Genomic DNA, 24,315 nt, shown 5'->3' on the forward strand with positions numbered 1-24,315 from the left:
TTGGCAAGTAGGTGACCACACTTAATATTTGCATGTTCACATTCTCCCTTCGTCAGGCTATACCATGCAGTGGCCTAGCAAATAGCGCCAATGCTTTATAAATATGTCATATTGGTTGGCAGATTTTGTGTTTCTTGTACAGGTCACCAAACATTTCTTTCTATCTTCAATTACCATAGATGACGCTTCAAATATTTTGTAAATAATTCACAATCATATTTAAGATTTACTTACCCTCATCTCCCCCTCCTTTGTTATTTTGGCTTAGATACCAATGACAGTAACCCAAAGGCTAAAAACATTATTAAATTTAAACCAAAAGTGGCGTAAAAATCATGATTTTGAGTTTAGGGCCAAGTAGCCAATATTTTATATTTTTCTGTGAATTTGAGATGCTTTGCAGAATTTCAAAGACTACAAAGTTTATTTACAACTCTCATTATGACAAGTTTAGTGCTGAGTAGCCAATATTTTATAGTTTTCTGTGAGTTTGAGGTGGTTCACCTATTTTCAAAGACTGCTAATTTTATTTACAACTCTCATTATGACAAGTTTAAGGCATATCCTCTTCAAATCTCTTAAGGGGGTACTACACCCTGTGGCCAATTTTGTGCCTATTTTTGCATTTTTCTCAAATATTATCGCACATTGGTGACAAGTAAGATATGTATAGGGGCAAGGACTACAACTACTGTACTGAAAATTCAGCAACTCAAAGCAAGTAGTTATTAATTTATTGATTAAATATTGGTTTTCCCTCATTTTTGACTGTAACTCCACTAATGTTGTCTGTGCTGAAATAAAATTACCAGGGCAGTAGTTATAGTCCTTCCTTGTCCCCAATGCGCTATAATTTTTGAGAAAAATGCAAAAATAGGCACAAAATTGGGCAGGGGTTTTAGTGCCCCCTTAATGCATCACATGTGTTACATTTTGAAATAGAAACTGGTTCATTAACATCTCTCTGTCACTCTCTGTAGATACACCTGTATTAAGTTGTTATTTAACAAGACAAGGATGTGACAGCAAAGATTAATATTATGTCATCAAATATTAACAAAGATGTCCTCAGCACAACAACAACACAACACAAATCACCAGAGACCATCGTGTTTGTCACTTCATCACTCGGTCACCTATGTTGTGGGGTAGAATAATTTCAACACCTTACCTGCACACCCTTAGTTCCCAAGACTCCCCCTTTTCGTTTGATTTGCCCCTTCCTTAAACAACAAAGTATGACATTGCATATATTAAGTTCAATCATTATTTGACATGTGCGACACAGGTGAGATTGAATTCCCTGACAGCAGTCAGTGAGGTGGTCAGTTTTTAAATAAACATGATTTTTTTTATACCAGGTTCGCCATCGCAAATGGTCATTTTATGTTGTTCATAAGGCATTTCTCTGTAAGCACTTGTATCGCAAACACAAGCCATTGGCTTGTGATACAACTTCTTGTATTCGCAAGAATTTGTTCTTACACGGTTCACCGTCGCAATGGTCATTTTTTGTTGTTCATAAGGCATTTCTCTGTAAGCACTTGTATCGCAAGCCATTGGTGTCATTACATATTACGACAATGTTTGCTTTCAAAATCAACATGTTGCTTTCAAAAGCAATGCATTGTTAAGGATAGAGCCTTTGGCAATGTGTTGCTTCTGTAAGTATTTGCATCACAAGTCATTATACATATTATGACAATGTGTTGCTTTTGAAAGCAATGCATTGTTAAGGATAGAGCTGGCTTTGTAAAACAACATGTTGCTTTCCAAAGCAATGCATCATTTTCATTTCTCAACTTCGGAGGCCTAAAGCAATGCATTGTATCCATAATGACCACAATGGCAAAAAGCAACGTTGATTTGAAAAGCAATGTGTTGCTAAAAGCTCTGTTCCTATTGGGTGCCTTAACAATGAAAGCAATGTATTGTTGCAATATGTGATGATCCCAATGGCTTGCCATACACATTTTCTTTACATTTGCAACTGTCAAGATGCCTGTATCTTATCAGAACGTTGATTCTTGATTGTTTTACTTTACACCTACATTCAATATGTATACAACAATACACTAGAATGAACACTGTGCTTTCTAATCAGTGTTCGAAATATGCCTCAAAAGTTACAGGCCTGCCGGGCTTGACCTTAAAAAGTTACCGGCCAGCCGGGCCGGCAACTAGATGCCAGTCAGAAAAGTTACCGGCCAGGCCAAAAAGTTACAGGCCAATGGCCGGCTGACCGGCCCTATTTCGAACGCTGTTTCTAATACCATCATGTCTCCCTGAAATTATTTTCTTCTTAAATCACATTTTATTTACAAATTTCTTAGTTTATTGTTACAGTCGTATATTGCTAGCAGATATTCTTGTCCAAATGAAAAACAACCCAAAGATACACAAAATAATAATTCCATTAACCATGTTAGCCTACTTCATAAAAAAAAATAAACATTTAAAAAATTGAACACACACACCTATAACAGCAAGCAAGCAAGCAAGCAAGCAAGCAAGCAAGCAAGCAAGCAAGCAAGCAAGCAAGCAAGCAAGCAAGTGCAGAATAGTTTTATGCAAATACACACTCTCAATTACATGTATCATAGCAGTGGCGTGTTCAGGGGGCTTTGGGTGCAGAAGGGGAGGGGGGTCAACTTTGGAGAACCATTAATATACTATTATAGATTTATAGTCTTTGTTTTCCACTTGTGGGCCCATAAAGGTATACATGGCTTGTTGAATATTCCCTCTAACAGTGTTACACTTCAATTAGATAAGTGTTATATGTCTGTGAACACTAAATGTCAGGAAAAGCCACTTATATGTACATTTTAAATGTTACTTAGTGAAATTGATCGTCATTGCATTTTAACTAAGTCTTGTATTCTTTCCCCTTGTGACACATCAATTAAAGGTAATATGTTTGATCTTTCAGACACTGTGTAGCAGGAATAATAAGTATTATCAAGAACAGAAAGAAGAACTGGACTAGTCAAACGAGGTCTTCCTGACTTATGAGAGATGTTAAAGAAGTATTAGGCAAAGGAAAAATTGTTTGGTTGCCCTAGAGGATAGGCAGTCTTATGTGGAACTATAGTGAAGAGCTATAGACAGGAGAGAATGGGTAGATGGGAGCCGCAGGCAGTGGCGCCGCCACCAGAACTCTTGCCCCCCCATTTCCCCCAGTAAAAACCCAAAATTAGCAAAAATTTCACTTTTTTTGCACAAAATTTGTTGATTATGCCCCCCCCTCCCAAATTCACTTTGCCCTCTCAATTCCCCCCAAACATTCCTGGCGCCGCCACTGGCCGCAGGCCTGTCTAATTAAGACAGAACCCTACATAAGTATAACATCTCATACAGTTGTTTAACAAGTTACCCTTTTCAGAGTCTTGATTAGCAGCGATGTAGCTTGCGACACCATCATTCAGCATTTAGTTTTTACAATCCTCCAGTCACAAGCTACGTGGCTGATATCCAAAAAGGTGTCTTTTTAAGAAATGTCCAAAATGACACATGCTGCTATCAGACTCACACTATTATTTTCATTTCATATGACAAATAAAGTGTGAATTCCTCATTTATTTTACATACATATTTCCTTTATCTTTATATGCATTTTCCCCATAATTGCAGTGTTTTGAAGTGATGTGTCATATATCTATGGAGGCAAAAGGTGGTTTTTGTCAAAGTGTGAATTTGGAATATAAAATGTGGACTTGAATACCCTCCACAAACAAATTGACTTTTAAAGTCTGTTTGGAAAAAGTGGATCCTATATGTGAATTTTCTTTCAAAAGTAGGATTTTTGGGTATAGGCCTATTTGGGCTTTTTTAGTGAATTTAGGGACATCTTAATTGGCAGCATCATTAATGATGACCAAAATGGCTCTGAATAGTGTTCTGGGTATGTATACAAACAAACAATCTGCAAGATGTACATCATGATCGTATGTAAAAAAATGCATTTTATCCTTCACCTTTTCATGTTTTCATATTTTACCCTGGGACTTTTCAAAAACACTTATGTAAATCCTCTGTAAGAATCTCAAAAATCACAATCCATTTACACTATCCTAAATTCCATCAAACAAAAAATAAAAAAATGCAACACTAAAATCATTTAATCTGTCCCCATACAATATTTGCCGCACATCTAATGCATAATCTCGTTTTGTTTTCCTCGTAAGCTTTTTACGCTCCAGACAGCAAAGATAGCGATGTCAGATTTAACCAGCAGCCAGGCCTGAGTTTGTGTTATTGTCGACGCCCCAGGAGTCCAGTTGTCCACACATGCTGGCCAAACCACAACGCACTTAGCTTGAAATAGCACTGTCACAAATCCCTTTATATGGTAAGAGTAAGCCTTTTTTTATCGGACTGATCATAGATGGAGTGGGACATTAAGAGGCAGATGGATTCACAGTGATTTCCCAAAAGTCTGTGATGTTGACTTGAGGATAAATAAAACCACACTTTGAGATCAAACATAGAAACATTTCCTGCAGGTGTGAATACTACAAAATCTAAGGATTTATTTACAAAAAGAAATGTATTCTTTCAAAATATTTATTTGATTGAGGGTTCAAATTGGATGGTCTGCTATGAATAATGAATAAATACTTGGTAAAAATCCTTTTATATACAGTGCAGGTTGTGTAAAAGATTATTTTAATAATGATGTTTAAAATTTTTATTTTATTGTTGCATAATTTAATATGGTAGGATTGCAGTTTTAAAAAACTTATTATTTTTACACACTAAACCCACCCACCCACCGCATATGTGTGACAGGGTCTGCTGCCGGACTTTAAAACTTTATTTCTATATGTAATTTTCTTTCAAAAAATGGCAAAAGTTTGCTCTTTTAGGGTGTATTTCAATTTGTGGCTCATCTGTGCATCACTTCTTCAGCACGGATAGGTTGCTGGTACTTGACATTTTTCAGTGAATCTGATCATGTGATTGGGATATTGATCCCAAGTTACATGACCTGATAAGCTTTTTCTATGGTGTTTTTTGTTGTTGACAAACATGCACCCATGTCTAAGGATTTGCTCTAAAAACTACTCCATATTTGACACTTTTTCCAAAGCATGGGCCCATGTCTAAGGATGTTCTATGAGAAGCCCATCCACATGCCAAGGGATTTGTTGTGAAAAAAAAAGACTCATTTGGATGTCACATCTCTTCATACTTTAGACTTGCCTTAGTGAAGACATTCAGGGATTAGGTCAGCAAGTTAATTGTTACATAGCCATGGCATGGAAAGGGGTTCAAGTGGACAGTGAGCACACCCAAATCTTTTTATGGACCAGCCAAAGAAAAATTAAAGAAGAACAAGATACTTTTATCATGTTTATCCAATATTTATCAGATCCAGTCATCTTAACAATTTTATGATATTCTTTACTAAGCCATAGTGCAGTATTAATAATTCTATTACCCCCACGACCCATTATTCAAAATCGCGCACTGTGATTTGTTGGAACGCGTCACGTGACAGACCATTAATTAGCGATAAAGTGTCAAGGGCAACGAACTTTATGTTCTTATATCATCACAGCAAGCACAGCAAAGCGCACAGCACACCTGCTTATGTAGGGGAGAATGGAATGCCAGGGTGTGTTATTGTATGTGCATACCTGCTTATAGGGAGAATGGAATGTTAGTTTGTGTTATTGGAATGTGCATACGCTTTGGCTACGTGTAGGCGCTACACCTTGAGGTAAACAACTTGAAATATTTGGGCAAAAAATGTGATATTTTCTCTTTAAACGCACTATTTTGTGGTAATAGAATAGAAGTAAAGGGTGCAGCATTATCCTTTACACGCAAATAATGTGTCCTCTGCAGTAAAATCGTTTAAATAATGGGTTTGGCTGCGCCTCACCCATTATTTACGTTTTTACTGCCTTAGACACATTATTTTCGTGTAAAGGATCATGCATTACCCTTTATTTCTTAAATAAAACACATAATGACACCCCATCCTATAAAAGTCCTGTTTGTCACATCAAAATACGCTTCCAGACTACATAATGTCATATTTTTAGAAAAAAGAATGGCCTATTCCAGTTGAAATCCATACACCCCTTGTAAAAGACATGACCTTAATCTCCCACACAGGGAGTGTAGATGTTAAATGGAGTCACCCATTTGGGTAAACCAACTTAAAATTCACACTCTCTGTGTGGGAGATCAAGGTCATGTCTTCCATAGGGGGTGTATGGGTTTCAAGTGGAATAGCCCAATAGACAAGAATATAGGATGGTTATGAGGTAAGCAACACTTCTTGACACACTTCTGTGATAAATATAACCAGACTGACTCCTAACCTGTTTTGACATGGAGGGTAACTAGTACTATACCTCCATATTTTGTATTCATAACATGGTCCAAACTTCACAACCTTTTCTTTGAAAAGTGTAATAGTGTAAATATTGAGATATTCTTCATATGAAATTAATGTCATTCCTATGAGTACAAACATTGCTAGTATTTCCTATGTGGTTCATCAGCTAGTGCTTTGTATTAATCAAAATACATTTACTTACCTTAGGATTTCAACCTGTGAGTAAGAGCAGGGGCATACATACATGAGGCACTGAGCCAGGGGGCAAAATTACCATAACATTTCACTGACCTGCTACTCAAAAAGCTTCAAAATGACTTACAGGAACAAGAGCGCAAAATGTGCAATTGCAATGGTGAAATAGGCCAAAATTAGGACAGTTATTGGTTAAAACTGGGTCAAAGGAAGACGCACATTACATTACAACTTTTGGTCAATTTTGTCACAGCGTTTTGAGCCAAAGGGTATCTTGCCCCTTAATCTTCCACACAGAGAGTGTGAAAAAATGGGGTTACCTATATGAGAGACTCCCCCAGGTGAATCCATTTGAAATCTACACCCCTGTGTGGAATATAGCCCAGTGTATAAAACATTTGAAATAACACGGTTATCAAAATAGAATTCAACAATATTTTTGCAAGTACACGGTTGAAAAATGTTTCAATATTGTCCAAATTTCATATCTTTATCAAATAAAAACCACACATAAACTATTCTTTTTAGCTTGGCTTCCAGATGCCAAAATGTGCAAAAATTTGCAACTGCATTTCTGAACTAAGATTTCTTTGAATCACAGAATTGGTTGTCAAGAAAGATATGACATCATTGATAAGTGCCAAATTCAGCAATCTTACAGATAATGATCTTGATGGTCATCTTGAAATGAATAGGACAGACAGCTGGTACCGTGGATTGTTTGATAATTCAGTCATATTCTCTTTAAAAGGAGATTTAGATGTTATCTGGTACTTAAAGTGGCGCAGATTGCATTTTTGACGGCATTGTTGGCGTAATCAATGGTTCGATATCATATGGTTGAGTAACAATTACTTCATCAGCAGAAGCAAAAAGAAGTTGATAGTTTTGTTATTGTCTTATCAAAATCACACCAAAATACAATATGTATCTCAATACATGTTACAATCCAAAGAAAAAATATAAAATATAGGGTTTTCATTGGTGATCCAACACATATGCCAGTAGCAAGCAGAATAATTATGTAACATAATGGCTTCTATCCCACCCCATTTAACTCTCTCCATGCAGGTGTCACCTGTAGACAAGTTTCATTTTTTTAAATTCAAAAATTGCATAATTTTAAATGACCATATTTGGAATCAGCATAAAAATGCATTAAAATGAGTACAAACAAACCTAGTATTGGTTCAGTGGTTTTAAAATAGCTCTTGATATTTTGAAATATCTCAGAACTTGGACTTTTTTTTATAGAGGCTAGCACACAGAGCATTAAAGCATCTTCATCCAAAGATATGGTGATTTACATAAGTAGAGAAAATCCTAGTTTGTGCAATTTTCCCTATGTCTCTTCAAATGTCTATAACTCAATGTATAGAAATTGGATCAGGTGAATTTTGGCATGCCCCAGCAAATTGACTGTCACCTTTAAAATAAAAGCTCTATTCAGACAGAAAAAATCCTGGCTTGGCCGACATCATCAACAAATGATATTTTAGATATCCTTTTTTCTAATTAGAAAAAAAAAAAACTATTTAAAATTATATAATTTTTAAAAACACTTTGTACCATATTTTTATCGTTTAAGCATGCTATTATCCTGTTTAATACCAGTATGCCCTACCTTACATGACTTACATCAAACATCCATCTATGTGATAATAAATTCTGTCATGAATAATGGACCAATCTAGTTAAATAGAGTATACATGTGTGATCAGAAAAGTGTGTTATGTATACAGCAAGTAACTGTGCCAAATGAATCTTTTACAAGCTTGTTATTACCCATCTCAAAGCTGCATCAAGTTTTACTCTATGTTATAGGTGAGACCTGTAGGTGAGACAACAATAAGGCTAAAAAAATAGTTGACTTGCCCTTTAGGTGCCAACACCTGGATCGGGCGGTCGTTTTTTTTGCAATTTCTGCTGGAAACTTTCTGGAGCTCAACATCTTCAGGCAAGTATTTATCAAAAATATTACGGAAAATGTGATTCAAAACAATGCAGGAAACATGACTGGACACAATTTCTGTCCCACATTTCATGGCTGTCATGTGATGCCATGTTTAATCCCGCGTTGTGAATAACCCTTTGACAACTTATACACATACACAACTTAACTAACGGGGTCTATATGTTTACGCTGCCAAAATTAACTACAAAAATGCAGAAAACGAGTCAGAATTTGTGAATAATTGACAATTTTATGCGTTTATTCTGCAGTTAAAAAACGTGACTGTTTTTTTTCTTCAGATTTTTGGGTCAGTCGATAAGGGCAAGTCAACTTATTTTTTTAAGTTACCTATAATACTTCTTCAAGTTTTACATGATATGTACCCTTTCTGTAAGTGTAAAGCTCAATAATCTTTTGTAATTATGCTATATAAATCTGCTTTATATCCATTTATTTACTTTTGTAGAAAATTATTACAGGCTGTTTTGAAATGTTGTTTTGTTAATTTCTAAATTTAATGCACATTTTTGTTTAGAATAATAGAATAAAAAGAGAACCTTGGGGAGTCACTGCCATTGTGACCTGTACACTATCCGCGATAATAAAAACGTGTAAAAGGGTAGTTTTTTGTGGGTAGGCACGATACGTGTGTATCGTGTTTAGGGTGTCAAAAACATGAAAAATTGGAAAAAAGGGTAGCAAAATTGGAATGTGCTAATACACGGAAAGGGTATGTAAATTGGACAGATGGAGAGATAAATATGAAAGGCGAAATAATCTTCAAAAAGCATGTGGTTTTACTCAGATATCCTTCTTTAGTGTATGATATTTGATGCAATTCCTGCTTAGGGTGTGAAAACAGATGTGTGTTACCTGTTTAGGGTATCGTTTTAGCCAAGGGTTAAATCCTTGTTTAGGGTGCTTTTCAGAAGTTGATTATCGCAGACGGTGTCAGGCCACAAATTGTGGCCTGACACCGTTTGCGATAATCAACTTCTGAAAAGCACCCTAAACAAAATAGGAGTGACCCCCTGGGAAGAGAACAAACAAACAAACAAACAAACAAACAAAAACAATAACCCTATCACTACAATTTCGATGAATAAGTAGAGAGGCTTCCACAATGAGAATTCCTAACAAGTGATAAAGATTTCATGGGTGCGCAGTCAAAAAGTTTGTTGATCTTTTGTAAGGTGCGGCTCTGACTTCTTAATGCTTTGCAAATGTTTGGAGATAAAAATAGTCTGAAATATGAAATATTCATACTCTGGTTGTTTTAGTTTTTCATTTCTTTCCATATTCCTTTTCCCTGTTGTCTGTATTTTAAATTGGATTTTAATACTTCTAGAATATGTAAGGTAAGAAACATAATAAAAGTACCAATTTAAGCAATTAAAATTTGATTTCATAAAAAGTATGGCAGTATTATTAACACTCTCCACGTGGGTGTCAACTGTAGATGCTAAGTTCCCAATTTTCTTTAAAAATACAAAATTCCAGAATTGTACATTTTAATAACCATATTTGAAATCAGCATGAAAAATGAAATAAAATGAGTACAAACAAGCCTAGTATTAGTTCAGTGGTTCTTGAGACAGCACTTGATAATTGAAAATATCTTAAAACTTTTTATTTGGGGAAACATGTCTATGGCTAGCATGCAATGCAGTAATAGAATCAAGATTCCTCTCCTCTTTAATACAGATATAGGAGAAGTGGAACCAGTGCAAACTGTATGCCTGTGTGTCCCTCCAAGGAGAGTTTGATTGAAGTACCTGATGATTTGTGACAGACACATCTTAGACTGTGATCACTGATTTACTACTTTGCCAGACAGCACTGTGTCCCATCTGAGTCATATTACATCTATATGACCTACTTACAGTGACTCCTAATTTAGCATGCCCAATCTACTGATTCCAAGTTTCTTGTTAAAATAACGAGGTCTAACTCAAGAATTATTGCACCAATACTAGGCATGTTTGTATTCAAATGGATGCAATTTTCATATAGATTACAAATATGAAGATGAAAATTATACAAATTTTCAAGATTTATTGGTATTTTTTACTCTTACCAACCGATCTCTACATTAATATTGAAGGAAAGGGTTATATAACAATTATTCAGGTGTTTGGTTTGATTGCATGCAATCTTGTGCTTAATTTACAATTATTTAAATTTTGTTGCAGGTGTGAATACTCATTGCACATTCAGATGTATGCAAGTGCACACAAGTGTAATGCTGTTATGAAAGGAAGTAAAATCTGCAGTGATTTTGTGACCGACTTTGATGTTTTGAGTCATATGGATATGTTATGTGAAACATAAATGTGACATGATCTGCTATTTGGGCCAAAGGAGGCATTTTTGAAAACTGAGTTACTATAATTATTACCTTATACGAACATTAGGCTATCATTATACTGAAACCACCAAAGGTCTGTTACACTTGGTTATATAGACTTCTGAAGTTTTGTAAAGTCAATTTTCTTATCTATTTTATTGTTTTTTACTCTATATTTTTGCCTTATCTCAATTTCAAATTTACCGCCTTTGGCCCCATGGACCAGATCATGTCACTAAATGAGGATGAGGAGTGTTAATAATAATGATTTGGTATGTGAAAGGATCATGTGCAAAATCATGACAAGACCTAGTTATTCTGGTTGTCTTGTTTGTTTGAATAACAATTTCACCTTACCATGACTGGTAATGTTTGTACTTGATCACGGTTTTATAAAATATTTTATATGCTCTATTTTACAAAAACTGGAATAGGTTAAGTTATCCTTTCATGGTTATTAGAATAAAATGTTATTAATGTGAGCAATAAATATTTCAATAAGACAAAAAAGGACAACAAAATATACTTCAAATTGAACTGAAATGTCAGTTTATGACAAATTCATTTATCCAAATGGAGTTAAAATACAGTACAACCAACAAAAAAACATTGAGAAAACTAGAATAACTGACTTGTCTACATTACACCCTATAAATATTCACAAACATCGACACAGTACAAGACCAAATTCAAATTCATATTACAGCATACATTTTGATTCATTTCTGAATAATTTACCTAATACCTTCCCACGTATGCACATAAATGAACACCGAATTTGGATATCCCATGTATATACAGTTGCTAAAAGATGAAAACGACGCCAAAACCACTTGAAAAGTAACATGGTATGCGGGGACGGTCAAGTGTTCTGTCCACTCAGACAGACAGACTCCTGATGTTTACAGACCTGTTGAATTCACTCGTTCATCCAGACTCGTCCTTCGAACTAGTAGCAAATGCAGTAGTAATACTTGTCTATATACGGTATAATGTATTATATACTCCTCTCTGCATACAAAGTTCAAGTACTTTTCCTGTATCAAAGTATTATAATGGAACTTTGGTCTATTGGAGGTAGACTAAAGTTAACATCATTCTCAATGAGCAAGTTCAATTTATTGTCTTTACTAACAGTATGTGTTTGAACACAGCACCTGAGGAATGTGATGACTGGGGACAAATCAAAACCTTCTATGTGATAATAAAGTTGACAGATACAGCAAATTCTGTAATAACAAATAAAACATTCAATAATTTTGAGAATAAAGTCAAAATCTATCTGAAATGGGTACAATCATGCCTAGTCTTGTTCCAGTAGTTCCAATCAGTCTTCTTTTATTAAGAACCTTACCAGTAGCATTAGTAACGACTTTTAAAGAGTTGCATCTGCACGCAATGTTTTAGCAAGAAAAAAAAGTCACCTGTGTTTGACACACAAGAGTGGGTTACAAGATCTGTGCTTGACACACACAGGGGAATGATAGTTCACTGTTTGCAAACATACGAAGTCTCACTCCATGCACCTATCTAAATAGAGTCAGAACCATGAAAATATTGACACATTGTTTCAATTGTTAACAGTGCAACATGTAAGACATAATAATTCTACTGGTACGACGGAATCAAAGAGGAATATACAGAAGATAAAACGTTGATAGGAAGTTTGAACAGTTTTTATTCTGAGAATTGCTGAAGGGAGTAATTGTTCATGTAATCACTATCAGATACTGCTATCTGCAGTAGATAGTAATCCCTCAATACACATTTCTTCCAGTGGTAATTATTGAAGAAGTAATGTTATAACTCTCAAGGTTAATAAACCGGGAATAAACTAGATCAGAGAATTGCTGAAGGGAGTAGTTGTACAGTTATGTAATCACTATCAGATGCTGCTATCTTCAGTAGATAGCAATCCCATAACACAAATTTCTTCCAGTGCTAATTATTGAAGAAATAATGTTATAGCTCTACACACCTGATCTAAAAGATCAAGGGTAATAAACGGAGGATAAACTAGATCATTCAAGTCTTGATTTGTTAATAGAATTGATATTCATCTCGCATCCCGTAATGGTTGAATTTCCGCACATTATTTGCCAAGATGCTCAAGAAGTAATCCAGAACATGCTTAGTAATGTTAGTCACATTTGAATTAATACTTTGGGTATGGCCATAGTTTTAGAATTTATTTCTGAATTTTGATACCAAATTTAAGGTATATTTCAAGAATTTCTGAACCAATACTAGGCATGTTTGCACTCATTTGAATGCATTTTTCAAGCAGATTCCAAATATGGTAATGTCAATTTCCAATTCCAAAATTTGTCAAAAAATCTTAGTTTTTTGCTTCAAAACTGTACTTGACATGGGCAAAGCAAAGGTTTTGAATACTGGTACAGGTGTGTGCTGTGGAAAAGAGTCTTTAATTCATATCTTTTTGCGGTTTCGCACCCTAAAGAAAACTAAAAAACTACAATATATTATAAGAGAATTTCCACTTGGCAGCTGAACAGGAACAAATTGTTATTCCGAAAGACCGCTATTCTGAAGGGTCATTACTCTGAATTTTCAACTAGGTTTATTCCTCCGAAGGGTCATCACTCTCAAATTTGTAGCAATGACCCTTCAGAGTAACTGCCTTGTTCTAAATTTGGAGTATTGGCCCTTTGGAATAACAAAGCTTGTTGTAAATGAGTAATGCAACTTTGGAATAATGAGCCTTCAGAATAATGAGCCTTCGGAATAAAGGTCCTCAGAATAATGATGCGTAACCAGTTCAACAACCTATGATTTTGCTTTAATTTAAGTTCTTATCACCCATGATTGGATCTAAATGTCCTAAAATCTCCTACACAGGGAGAGTAGATTTCAAATGAAATCATCCATTCAGATAACCCCATTTGATATTCACACTCCTTGTGTGGGAGATTAAAGTCATATCTTCCATCAGGGGTGTATGGATTTCAACTGGAATAACCCAATGCACAGATTTCTTGTATGATGACATCAAAATAATATTTTCCCCCTCACGCTCTATAATGAAAGATACTGTCACACAATACATCGTAAATGAAGTGCTTCGTTAGTCTCATACACATTGCTATTGGCTTGATCTTAATCATGTATGATTACAATTAATTAACCTTATACTTCATCACCGTTCTTTTGTTTGTTGTACCGATGACAAGTGATGATGGAGATATAGTGTTTCATCTTTTAGGTTTTTGTGACACGCAATTAATGGTAGAGTGGGCTTTTGAATTGCCGGGTGTGGTCGGTATGACGGTTTCTGGTAGTAATATAGTGTTTCTTATATCATATTTCAAAAGCATGGGCTCTGGATTATGAATGATTAGTAGTCGGAGTGGCTTTTGTTTTAAAAGTGCCATCAACTCAAATTTACAGCACCTGCCTCTCAACTTGTTTTGACACAGACTTTAAAACATGTGACGACGACTCATATTTCAATTTTTCCTATCATCGTTATGAAAAATAATTTATTTTACTGTCAATATTACCATTTGTGTCAGAACAGAGATTTATCTCTTGGGGAGAAGGAGAGAGACAGTGAGAGGGAGAGAGAATTGGAGCTCATTCATGGGGTGGATAGAGATGCAAGAGAGAGAAAAGAGAGAGAGAGAGAGAGAGAGAAAGAGAGGGGAAGAGAAAGATGGAGATCAAGATAGACAGAAAGATGAGACGATATTATATGTGGTGTTCCACAAGGATCAATCCTGGGGCCACTTCTATTTATACTCTATGTTAATGATATAACTAATGCATCTAAAGTACTCGAATTAGTCCTTTTGCAGATGATACCACCATTTTATACTCCCATAAAAACGTAGAACGCCAGACAAACCTTGTTAATGAAGAGTTAAAGGAAGTAAGCAATTGGTTTAAAGCTAATAAATTGTCAATTAATGCTACCAAAACAAATTACATGATACTTGGCACACCCAAAATGACATCGATGAATCAAGACCTGCAAATCACACTAGATCACACGGCTTTAGAAAGAGTGCATCAAACTAAATTCCTTGGTGTACTAATAGACGAATGTCTCACTTGGAAATGTCACATAGATTGCGTATCTAGAACAATTTCAAGAAATGTCGGTGTCATGAATAAATTGAAACATTTTGTTCCAAGTCGTATTTTATTTACACTTTATTGTACGTTAATATTGCCTTATTTGAATTATGGAGTACTTTTATGGGGAAATACATGTAAAACTTACTTAAATAAAATTGTAAAAATTCAAAAATGGGCTTTTAGAACGGTGGCAAACGTTCACTATAGAGACCACACAGTGCCATTGTTTGCTAATTATAACATATTAAAAGTTGAAGATATGTACACACTGGAATTAGGTACATTCATGTACAGGCACTCTATAAATGAGCTGCCCTGTTCATTTGATAATTATTTTACCAAACGTTCTGACATACATAACTACAAGACACGATATGTAAATGACCTAAATCTAACCAAAAATAAGAAAGTCTTTTCTGATCATGCTATACGCATAAGAGGTCCCATTCTTTGGAATTCTTTAGATAAAAATCTGAAAGCTTCAAAATCTGTTAAACATTTCCGTAATCAATTCAAAACAAAACTGATCTCTAAATATAATTAATCTTTTTCGTGAGCACCCACCCCCCCCTCCCCTTCCCTTGTCTTTTGGTTATGTTATGTAATGTTGATTTATTTTGTTAATTTCATTTGATTTCAGGGAAAGGCTAACTTTCAGACCTTTTTGGTCTTCCAGCCTTTTCCTCCATATGTACCGTGTTTTATATATTTTTTTGTAATGTCTTTGATTTTTATGGAAATAAAATATGAATGAATGAATGAATGAATGAATGAGAGTGAGAGATGACAGAAAGATGCGAGTGAAAAAGAGAGCATGAAAACATGAGAGATGGAGCAAGATCATATGCATATATCCTAGGGTGTGTGGGTGTGTTCACATTTGGCCATTTTAGCTTCAAAATGGCCAAATTTGTGTGTGGATTTGTCCTAGGTAAGTTATTTTGGGAGCAACCTATTCATTCTACTTCACTGATTTTCTATCCTTCCAATGTCAAAAAGAAATCTAGGCCACTGAGAAAGAGAATGGAAACAAGAGTGAAAAAATAACCTACAACCCTTATTATTTGTTACATTGGATCAAACAAAAATATATGGCAAACAAGTACTATACTTTTGCTGCTGCAAGCATTCAGCAGTAACCAAAATATACAACAATTCTAGATCTTTGGAAGCCTTTTTGGTTTCAAGCAATAATCACAGTAGCAGATAGACTAGTGATGCCAAGTATGACACCTAGATTTATCTCAACATCAGCAATGCAGGTGAAAGGTGGCTGCTACAATTAACACAATCAGATAAGCCCCCAGAGGAACTACCACCTTCCCCAATAATACCAATTATTCTTTTCACTATGCTACCATCTTCATCGTTCCATGAGGAAGATGGTATATTGGTGACTCACCAAGCTCCACTTGCTGGCCTTGTTTTATCTCACTCCGTTGCTAATAAAAAACCGCCAGAGAAGCCAAGCTAATCAGAGCTATGCCAAATTAACCATGAAAAGAACATCCCGATTAGCACCTAATACTGCCAATTTTTGATGCAGGGTTAAATTAGGCATGAAAATATGACATCTTTTTTTTCTGATAAAAATGTATTAAGAGGAATTACATGAAGAGGAAAATTGATACAATATGTAACACCTGTAGAATTAATTGGAAATGTCGATGGGCAAGATTAAAATGTGAGTCATGAAGGTATTACATGTAGATAATTTGTTAATCAGCTAACTTTATTACTGCAATTTGCATGCTAATTGAAGAATATGTGTAGTCTGTCTCTAGGAATCATACATCAGATCCAAACAGATAATATAGTTGGATACTTTATTGATAGAGATACCAGTAGTAACCGATGAAATTTAGTAAAATGACAAAATTACAAACAGAACGTTTCAGTTCGGCAAAATGGTCCAGTTTTGGTGACAGAAGTCTTAACCCTATGAGAACTACCTGCCGATTGGCCAAAAAGACGTTTTCATTATCAATTAGACCAATCAGCAACATTGTTAAAATAATTTCACCACACAAAAAAATTGGGGTGAATTATTTGCAAAGCTCCAATTTGATTGGTGATCATGAAGATATCATGTAATTGACCAATCAGAGGCAATGTTAGATCGGCAGGTAGTGCTCAAGGGGTTAAAAGAAGAAAGAATACTACGTCTTGTATCCAAAATATAGACTGGTTTATCAGTCAAGATAATTCCATTATTCTTGAAATTCACAATAGTACGGCTTTACAACATGCATTTGTGTGTGAACAAAACACATAATAATTGCATTGACAACTTTCAGAACCCAAGCAACCTTCATCATGCCAGAAGTGATCAACCATACCTAACTCTAAGTGCTATATAGTTCCACTGTGAACATTGTCAATCATTATGCCAATAACATAGTTGACTTTGATAAGACATAGTCAAGACTAAAACATCTATTTGTGACTTTTAAGTCATTGTAATGCTTCATCAATGTCGATATCAAGGTTACCATGGTAAACCACAAATGTGCAATCTTTCTGGTGGCTGAAAAATACCGACTTTTTGTCAATATCGGGAAGTCAGAGCAATAACAATTTTTTCAACTGGATTTGTTACTCCGTAAAAGCAAGTACCTGCATCTAAACAGAGGGTTGACCTATGAATTCCTTTGAATTAAACTTCTAATAAAGTTTTAATAGTTTTGTTACCACAAATGAGCAAACAGGAAAATTGATCCCACCCAGGAATCGGACCTCGGGTTTGGAAGACGTCCATCCATTTTCCCAAGAAAACAGGGGTTCTCAACTTCTCAACAAATGGGCCAAACACATTTCAAACATACATGCATGAGGGCTAAATACGCCCCCCATTTCAGCGATTGGCAGGCCGGATTTGGCTCATGGACCACCTGTTGAGAATCCTTGCCCACAGGTGTCGATCCTGGGGGAGGGGGTAGCGGCATGTGTCTAGCAACCTTTTGGCAAAATTACATATTTTTTGTTCTTTTCAGCCACTTTTTGACAATTCAGGCAAAATACCCATTCTCCCACCACCACATTTCAAGATGGATTGATGCTACTGACTGCAGCCCCTGCCCTAGAATAATAACAATTAACAGTGCATCAGTGTTCCTCATGTTTTCTCTCTTCTTTTTGGGATGGGAGTGGGGTGGGGGTGGGGTAGCCTCCATTGTTTTGTAGGGTTTCATAAGAAAATGGTGAGAAGACCCATGCGTACATTGACACCTGATCACCTGTGCTACAATTTTGTCTAAACATGCACAACTTTGACTTGTCAATTCCTAAATTCCTTTCTACAGTACACATGACATCAGCAAATATTTCTCTGCAAAATGAAACAAAAACACCCAAAGAGTGAAAGTCAACAATTCGTAGATCCTCCTCTCTCCTCGTCCCTTCACCTAAAACAAATAAATAATGTGACATGGAATCGGCCATTACAGGTGAGTCATTACACACCCTTGAAGCCTTGGATCGATACAAATCACATGAGTAAGTCACAAATCAAATCCTGACAATCAGCTATTCCAGTTGAAATCCATACACCCCCTATGGAAGACATGACCTTAATCTCCCACACAGGGGGTGTATGTTTCAAATAGAATTACCCATTCAAGTAATTCGATTTGAAAGTCACACTCCCTGTGTGGGAGATTAAGGTCTTGTCTTCCATAGGGTGTATGAATTTCATCTGGAATAGCGTAATCTATGAATGCAACAATTGCTCTTCTCTCATTGGTTGCCTACCCTTAACATGCTTAAGTACAAGTCTGTTTGTATATTGCAACCTAGCTGACCCTGAAATTGAATTCCTTCCCCATTTTTTTCATATCTGATATTATAAAACTAATCTTATCTGTCCTATGTAACATAATTCCAACAAGATTCAGTTATAAAAGGTTTAACAATGCCTTATACATGGTGACTTTACGGAACCAAGAACTAACTGATGTCTCTTTAAATTGTTGCCGTTCTTAGTCGGTAAGGTTGTAAAAACTAGGCCTGATGTTAGTGATGTATATGCCACATCAACACCCATGATGAAAGCACAAAAAGAGCAGTATAATGTCATGATGATCAAAACTTTGCTCTCACAAGCACGTCTTTCCTGTTATGGTACAGAAACACCCAGAGGGGACTTACACTTGCAAAAAATGCATTAATTTGACAAATTTTTGTCTGCTAAATTCTATGGTTGCCATGGAAATGATAGATTAGCGGTTTAATATGAATCAGTCTGGGGAGACATGTCAGATCGAAATGAATCACAACGTGAAAAGTGTCACTTGTTGCATTATTTGTACAACATATTTGCATAGTAACTAGAACCAGCTTATCAAAATCAGTGCCACAAATTTTTGATCTTTTATCAAAAAATGTTTTTTCAATGTCATCAATTTTTTCTATCAGGCTTATCTTATATTCCTATATAGGAAATTGTAAATTGGGCAACAGTTTGAATAAATTATCCTGAAATGGACATTGAAATACTGGTAGTAGGTTCTTCATTTTACCAAACAAGTTGACCCAGTGAAAGCGCTCCAGTGAGTGAAATTGGAGTAGCGTAGAAGTATAATAATTGCTTTCTAATTGAGTAAAATGAAGACCTACGGTTATATTTTATCATATTGATCAGAATAATGTAGCTTTGTCATTATCAAATCACTATTTGTGCGAAGTAAGAAAAAGATAAGAGATTATTTTAAAAGAATGGTTTCATATATCAAATGTATTCCAAGGTTTACGATGAATGAAAAATGCCAATGCGAACACCTGTAGGTAAGAGGCTAACGTACTGTTACATCATCATTCTACTAATTATATTTGCTACATACATAACAAGAACAAGTATAGTGCAAATAATAAGGTTACAATCCAAGATGTTTTCCTTCTCTATTGAATGTTAATTAACTTAAACTACAAATCCACCTTCAAGCAATGCCAATATGATGGCATCTCCCTTCTTTATTTCTGTCAAATAAATTGATTCAAGAACCTGTAGGTATACTGCAAATAACACATCTAAAAAGGCTTTTCTCATCCGTATAAGCATTGTAAGTGTCTATATGAATGTTACATTTTGTTCATATGATCCAGTGATTTCACAATCAACAGCCTTCAACCTGTCAATATTGCGCCCTCGACTGAATACGACCTAAGCAAACTTACGAGTAATCCGATATCACTGAATTCTATTTGCCTTTCAAAAATCGGGCTAAAATTGCCGGCTTGCCTGTTTTTACTGCTCACATGACTACTGAATTTTCAAGATGAACCGATTTTTAATGTTTTCGAACTACTGAAAAGGTGTTTTATATCCAATGTTAACATAAAATAATAATATAAGGGATTTTATCTTAGGAACCACCCAATGTGTGGTAGGTATGTTTGTAATTATTGTTGCATTTTCACACAAATAGAACCTGTACTGCTGGAATAACAGTTTCAAAATAAAATAAATCTAAATTTCAACAAATATTTTTACATATATCGTATGCAACAAGCAGAGTGTTACAGGTCTTTGGTGTGAATGTAGATAATATGCATGTAGTCAGCAATATGCAGATGAAACTCACTTGGCAGGGGGTACTGAGAGATTTGTCAATAGAGGGTCCAAAATGCCGCAAGGGTGTTACGTTTTCCCCGCCTCGAGGCTGGTAATTTGTTGCTATTCAAGACACCTGCCCGCATAGTAACCAGTCCCGTAGGATGATTCCATTCATAAAACGCTGGGACAAGATAGATTTGATCCAAGACCTGATGAAAAAAACATGCAAAATGTTGGTTATGGTTTGATACTTGTGTGCACCGTTGGTAATCACAAATGACGCTATCTTTCCAGGGACAGGTGAACCAAGGGACCTATATACCTGTAGCGTGCCAAAACCCACTTACGGTTTTGTGATTGAAGAAGTAATAAATAACATATTGCTGTATGACTCACAATGTTCCAATTCCAATTAGTTCTTAATTTGATGCCTTAAAGAGCCAATGTTACCAGTCTGATAGTATTTAGTCTGTCAGTCTCAGGAGGGAAGCAGAAATCATGAGTAATTGACTTTAACACATGCTTGATTGGTCAGATTGAGAATACCAACCCTTAGTATTTTACTATAGGAAGCAAACTTTACTTAAGTGATATGGAATATGTTCCAATGTGTCTGCTACCTGTCAGTGACTTCCAAATTCTTAATTCGTAATGGATAGATTAATCAGCTGATTAAAAGTACTTTTCTGAGTCTGCACCTTCAGTGGGAATTGAGATTTTACTCTTGTATGGTTAATACAAGCAAAATCTTTCTTGAAAACAATCATTTCCAAAAGAACATTTTGTCTTAAAGAATAATCATTTATCAGTCTAATCTGTCTAAGAAAAGAACATTCTAATTAATCATTACTATGAAAGTGGGTCTACAAAAACCTATAAGAAATGCTTACTAGGGATAGCCCTACTAACAGGGCCTTTTGACTGTGGAAATTCTAAAGAACTGCTAAACCCAGTGCCAACTGGGCTAACTAGGAAAAAACAGGTCATCTTACTGTCTTGGAGAACTGAAGACACTACAGTATTTTTTAATTGCTTGGATCTTTGCATAAAGTTACTCATTAAATGTCACCGCATTACACATTTGTTAAGAATTCGAGTGCTGTTTTGTAATTAAAACAGACATGACTTACAGGATAAAATGCTTTCATTGATTTTTTTATGTAATTATCACAAAGCCTGCAATGTTTTTTTTTTCAGAATACTCTAGTGATCAAAGTCTCCAATGCAATGATTATCAACAACAAAAAAACCTGATCTTCAAAATCTATTTCTTGAAGATTCCTTCCAAAGCTACAGCCTGTGATCAAGCACATCAGCAGATTTTTGTAACATATTTGGTAGTACCCGTCATGAGAAATTAGGTTATAAACAATTGCCTTTGACTTGACAAGACTTGTTCACAGTCTACACCATTGTGATTTACCCAGTGACTGACAGACTGAGAAATCTCTACCTGACCCGGTGTGTGAAAAATGAGCCGCAGGTGAAAAATGCAAACCGTCTAAAGGAAAACTTACACAAGTCTCAATCACAAAGATGGGAGAAAGAAATGAGCCTGGAGATGAATAGGCTGATAATGCATATCATCTATATAGGTGTCATGGACCAGCTGAATGTGAGATGGGTGGAAGAGATGATAGTGAGCTGTCAGTGATTCGTGGTGGAGTCTAATTAAGAAAGATGGTAGCTACAGGTTGTCTTGGTTCTGGGTGGATTACGCATTGTATGTTATATGAGTTGTATGTTACAAAGTTGGCTAGATTGGATGCTTATTGGGGGGCTATCTCCTTCATGCATCTTTTATAGGCATATGGGTTTGGGAAAAAAAGTTTGAACCAGATTTAAAGAAAAAGAAGAAAATACGCCAAGCATGACATGAGAAACCAGGTATCAACTAAATTTATATGAAGGGCAATGGCTCATATTAAAGAAGAAAATATACCAAGCATGACACGAGAAACCAGGTATCAACTAAATTTATATGAAGAGCAATGGCTCTTATTAAAGAAGAAAATATGCCAAGCATGACACAAGAAACCAGGTATCAACTAAATTTACATAAAGGGCAATGGCTCATATTAAAGAAGAAAATATGCCAAGCATGACACAAGAAACCAGGTATCAACTAAATTTACATAAAGGGCAATGGCTCATATTAAAGTTGTTCCTTGATATGTAAATGAGACAGTTTATACTCCGTAGCTTTTACACTGAGATTATGGGGCTTGCTATGCTCTTTGTTATGCTAAAACCTTTCCCTATTTCATGTGCTTAAGGCTGCCATTTCTACACAGGTAATGAGCATGAATAGAGTCTATCGTATGACCATTTGGTGCTAACTAAATATCACATTAGTGTAAGCAGAGAATGTAATGAAGAAAGAAAGAAACACAAATTGACTGAAGTGTATCAAACATTTTATCTACAGCAGACAGGTAGCAGATGGTTCAGGAAGAGTCCAAAATGCTTTAACTAACCACATAACACCAAACTGAACCAAATGACACAGTAAAGCAGAAGCCACACACCACACCTCCCCATGCTGCGGTACAAAAATATTGCAATTTACTCGAAGGACATCTTTTGAATAATATATGTTTAAAAGGGTCAATCTGTTAGTTAAATGGTATCCTTAGGTGTTTTAAGCTGTGTTATCCACAGTATGTAGGTGTTAATTATTTGATAGCGTGGCATAAGGGTAATTACTCATACATGCAGGTCAAACTAGTTCTGCAGGTTATTATCATAATACTGTGGCATATTATTTTATTTGCAGCTTTCTGTAGATTGCAATAATGTTGGTACTTTAAATACTGCTATCTACTGAAGATAGCACTTCATTGTTATCATCATGTCTATCTGAAGACAGGATTTGTTCTAGATATTAAAGTAGTGATACCTATACTGAAGATAGCACTTGTTCTAAGTATTAAAGTAGTGCTATCTACTGAAGATAGCACTTGTTCTAAATATTAAAGTAGTGCTATCTACTGAAGATATCACTTGTTCTAAATATTAAAGTAGTGCTATCTACTGAAGACACACTTGTTCTAGATATTAAAGTAGTATTATCTACAGAAGATAGCACTTGTTCTAGATACTGTAATAGTGCTATCTACTGAAGATACAGCACTTGTTCTAAATATTAAAGTAGTGATATCTACTGAAGATAGTATTTGTTCTCAATATTAAAGATAGCACTTGTTCTAGATATTAAATTGTTATCTACTGCAGATAGCATTTTCTAAATGTTGAAGTGCTAGCTACCGAAGATAGTACTTGTTCTGAAGTAGTGCTATAGCTAGCGAAGATAGTACTTGTTCTGAAGTAGTGCTATCTACTGACAATAGCACTTGTTTTCAATATTAAAGAAGTGCTACCTACTGACAATAATACTTGTTCTAGATATTGAAGTAGTGCTCTATACTGATGATAGCACACATGTTCCAAACATGTAAGTTAAAATTAGCACTTGTTGTAGATATTAAAGTAGTGCTATGTACTGAAGATAGCACTTGTTCTAAACATATAAGTTTAAAAAAGCTTCTTCTAGATATTAAAGTAGTACTATTTACTTTAGATAACACTTGTTCTATATTAAAGTAGTGCTATCTACTGAAGATTGCACTTATTCTCAATTTTACAGAAGTGCTATCTACTGAAGATAGCACTTGTTTTAGATATCAAAGTAGTGCTATCTACCAAAGATAGCACTTGTTCTAGACATTTATAGTGTTATCTACTGTAGATAGCATTGTAATAATTGTAATGATAATATAACCATGCTTATAAAGCATAATACACAATGAAGTTTCAAA

At 35.3% G+C, this 24,315-nt stretch overlaps 1 long non-coding RNA gene across 1 annotated transcript in view; it reads left to right on the forward strand.

Moving 5' to 3' along the window:
* Positions 1 to 2,109: 2,109 nt before the first annotated feature.
* LOC140150724 (uncharacterized) overlaps positions 2,110 to 24,315 on the forward strand; it is a 410,742-nt gene continuing 388,536 nt past the window's right edge. The window contains exon 1 of the long non-coding RNA XR_011858836.1: positions 2,110 to 2,226. This is a non-coding gene — a long non-coding RNA (uncharacterized lncRNA). The remainder of the gene's footprint in view (positions 2,227 to 24,315) is intronic.

The sequence above is a fragment of the Amphiura filiformis genome, chromosome 1 (assembly GCF_039555335.1).
Source record: "Amphiura filiformis chromosome 1, Afil_fr2py, whole genome shotgun sequence".
Taxonomy (NCBI): domain Eukaryota; kingdom Metazoa; phylum Echinodermata; class Ophiuroidea; order Amphilepidida; family Amphiuridae; genus Amphiura; species Amphiura filiformis.